The 3,627-nt window shown below is 41.2% G+C and overlaps 1 long non-coding RNA gene across 1 annotated transcript; it reads left to right on the forward strand.

Moving 5' to 3' along the window:
• The first annotated feature begins 357 nt into the window (after positions 1 to 357).
• Positions 358 to 1,959, forward strand: LOC111946386. Its single transcript, XR_002872085.1, has 3 exons — positions 358 to 483; positions 705 to 794; positions 923 to 1,959. It is a non-coding gene; the product is annotated as an uncharacterized LOC111946386 (long non-coding RNA).
• The last annotated feature ends 1,668 nt before the right edge of the window (positions 1,960 to 3,627 follow it).

Genomic DNA, 3,627 nt, shown 5'->3' on the forward strand with positions numbered 1-3,627 from the left:
TGCTTTAAGATCATTCAGGTGGTTTAAGACATTCATTCTCTTTGGCCCAGAGCCAAGTCCACGCACATTCCAGCTAACAATGTTAAGACTGGACATAACTACCCCAACTGTGAGAGTGTAAGGCTAAATAATGCATGTGCTAGTCCGTGCGCACGTGCCCATTGCAACCTCTGGATTTTTGATTGCACAACATAAAACAGTTTGGAGTCTAAACAAGTTTTTGTTTTACTGAGAAAAACAAAAACTGGTTTTAAAGAATGGACCTAATATCTTGACAGTTGTAAAGATAACAAAAAACTCAAACTCTGCCCCATTTGCCTCCAACTGTCTCTTAATATGTGATGAAATGTCCTTGGCTGTCATGAGATGAAGGCGTTCCCTACAGACATGGAACAAAGTTCTATGTGAGCCCCGCCCACTTTGAGTCTGATTTAAGGATGAGACTCAGCCTCAACCAGCAGAACTTCAGCTTCAGCTGCTCTGGTGAGTTTTCTTGATGTCCTGCTTTCATTCATTTGATTTTTTCATCAAACATTCTTCTAGAATGTCTCCATTTCTTTCAAATGATGCTGTGGTCTTTGTCCTGTTTTAGTTCTTTAGAAAGTTCTTGGTTTTTGTGTATTTTCTACAGACAAATGTTAGGATCTTGGTGTTTTTTAGGCTATGAGTTGGTTAAGATTGTTGGATTTTCTAATCTTTTTCAGTCTGGTCCTGCTCCAGACCGTCTTCAGAGGAAACAACTTCTCCCAGAAGTCTAAGGGAAGAAACTTTTCCTCCTTTTGCAACAAGCTCAGGTTTGTCAAATGGATCAAGTTTGAAAAAGTCATTTGGTTCTGTGTTTTTTATAATGAACAAAGCAAAATATCTGCTTCTTTATCTTCATTAACTGTCATTCTAAGAAAGGTATTTTTTTCTATTTCAGACGTTTAGCTTCAAGTCAACGACAACATGTCATACCTAGCACCAATTAGCATTGTTGGCGGTCATGGAGGAAGTCCATTTAATTTCATTGGTGCAAAAACTGGAGCTCTGCTTAAAAAGCTGGATGTCTGTGTCGGACCAACCCAAGTGAGATCTATAACGGTCCTGATGTCTGACGATGTTAAAGCGACATTTGGGACATCAAAGGGAGCCAGTGATAAAATGCTCTCTTTCGATTTTGAGGGAGATGAATATTTTTCCTTACTCACTCTTTGGCCCAACAATAATGGGGAATATCTGGGTGGCATTAAATTCAAAACAACAAAGGGAAACACTTTTGAGGCTGTTATGACAAATGGAAAACTTTCAATGCCGCCGACAAAAGTAGATGTTGGCTCTGGAATGTGTTTTGGAGTTCAGGGCAGGTCAGGAACCGAAGTTAATGCACTTGGGTTCATGTTAATCAAAGATCCTTAGTAAGTTCCTAACCGGTTCTAGAGGGCTAGATGGTGAAACAACAACCTGTGTGGGTTCAGCTTCTTGATGCGAACAGAAATAAATGTGTTTGACAGAAATGATTTCACCTTCTAGCCTCCAGACAAAGACAGCAGCTAATGATATCTGCTGTCATGAAAAGGGTTTGGTTCTTTGAAACAATCAGATGACATCTTTGAACAGATGTGTTCCTGCTGCATCTGTGGCTGATGGGGACAATCACCTCTTTGATGGTTTCTCTTTGATTTCTTCATCTGGTTTGTGGTTTTTTCTTTGGACTTTTACTGCAGTTTTCTGAATGTTTCCATCAGATTTTTGGATTTGCTGTCATTTTTCCTGCTGTACTGAGAAACTCCTGATGATTTTCCTGTTATTGTCACTGGAATCCAATGTTTCTGTTGTCCTCATCATCTCTTCTGGAAATGGCATTCTATCAGTAAATCTTGTTGGTGTGGACGCTGGAAAAAGCCCTTCAGTTCATGTCAAATCACTGTTTGTGCTCATCTAGTCTGTATGATTTGGAAAATAAAAACCTCAACCAAACCAGGAGTGCTATGAATTCTTAGACTGAACACAAATACATGTTGATACCAGTTTGTGAGCATCCCTAAAGATGTAGGGGGTTAAACCCCTCCCACAAGGAAGGTGACGGCAACACCAATGTCACGTCTGGATGATGCAGATGCCGACTGTAGGTGCCATGAATTAAGTGTGGTTTTTCTTATGTTAAATGAATATAGATTTGTTTTTTGATTATAGGTTATTGTGTAGGTAATCAGCTGGTGGGTCACATGGTCGTGGGCGGTGACATTAATTGACTATAACTCACCTTAGGTTTTTTCCCTGTGTAAGATGGAAGGGGGGGTGAGCTGGGTTGCCGTATTTTTTGTTGACCGCTTCATACGCTTTATACGCGTCATACGCTTTTTTGCGCTACATACGCTTTTGTGCTTTTCCCTTGATTCCTTGTTTTTTTCTATTTTTGATCATAATATTACAAGTAGATTCAATTTCCTTCATTTTCCATTATTAAAACCAACAATAATACAAACTTCGTTATGCTCTATGGTTTTCATTCAAAACCCGGACCCACCCAGCGTCAGCCTCTCAGCGACTGTTTGGTTTAGTCGCTACATTTGTCAACAAAAAACTGGCCAATATAAACATGGATATTTTGTGATTGAGCAACGGAGCTGAGATTTGGAGTAAAAGGAGGATTCGGTTCCACGGACAGACATCGGAGAAAGTGGAGGTATGCGCTGGCTGTCACTCAAACAGTTAAGGAGGAGCTGCTATCGAAGCGAACTACAGCCAGGTAAGACCACCGGTGAACGCGCATGGAAGCTGTGCCTGTGGAAGGATGGCTATGAAGGTATTAATGTTCCAAAATGGACGAGCTTGTATATTTGATTTGAGAACTTGTAATACAGAATGTGAATACTTGTGCAAAAAAAATCTGCATCTGTGTGTAAAATCTTCTGCTGTGAACTGACAAATTTCCATTTGCATGTGTTCATTTAGAGTTACAAATTCAAATCTGTGATTCCAACTGCTCAAATGTGCTTCTGCGTGTGCTAGAATCTGCTGGCGCAAATCACAAGTGCGCTACATCTGCGCTCTGAATTCTGACACATTCCTTGCGAGAAATTTGTGTCTAAACTCATCTGTGTCCGATAATGGACCTACGGGGGGAGGGAGGGTTAGAGGAGGCGGAGTCAACCAATCAGAGTGCAGGATTCGGAGAACTTGGTAAAGTTAGAAAGAGCTTCACAGAGTCGGACTTCCTGCTTCAATAACTCTTCTGATAAACGTTCAAATGTGACAGCAAGTCTCTCAATCATTTTGTATTAACACGGAGAGTGAACAAAAAATGCATTTATAAAGAAAAAAGTGATTTTTTTCATACATTTTAACGAGAAATGATCTCTTTGTGCTTTAAATGCAGACATGCAGTTAGACGGCTGCGAACGGACAGCGTCAGCAGGAAGATCATCTTTGTTGTAGCAGGACAATAGGGCCAGGGCTGTTGAGCAGCTTTATTATAAATGATATGGATTAACATTTGAAAAAAATGTATTAGATTAGATCAAGGCGTTCCCCGCGATGTTCCAGGCGACGGCACGGCGGAGCGCGGCTGTGGCGGTCCCAGCCCACTGAGCAACGGCTGTTTCTGCGCAAGAGACAGGCGTGCTCCGCCGTCAGTCAGCGGGA

This window comes from Oryzias latipes, chromosome 19 (genome assembly GCF_002234675.1).
Source record: "Oryzias latipes chromosome 19, ASM223467v1".
Classification (NCBI taxonomy): Eukaryota; Metazoa; Chordata; class Actinopteri; order Beloniformes; family Adrianichthyidae; genus Oryzias; species Oryzias latipes.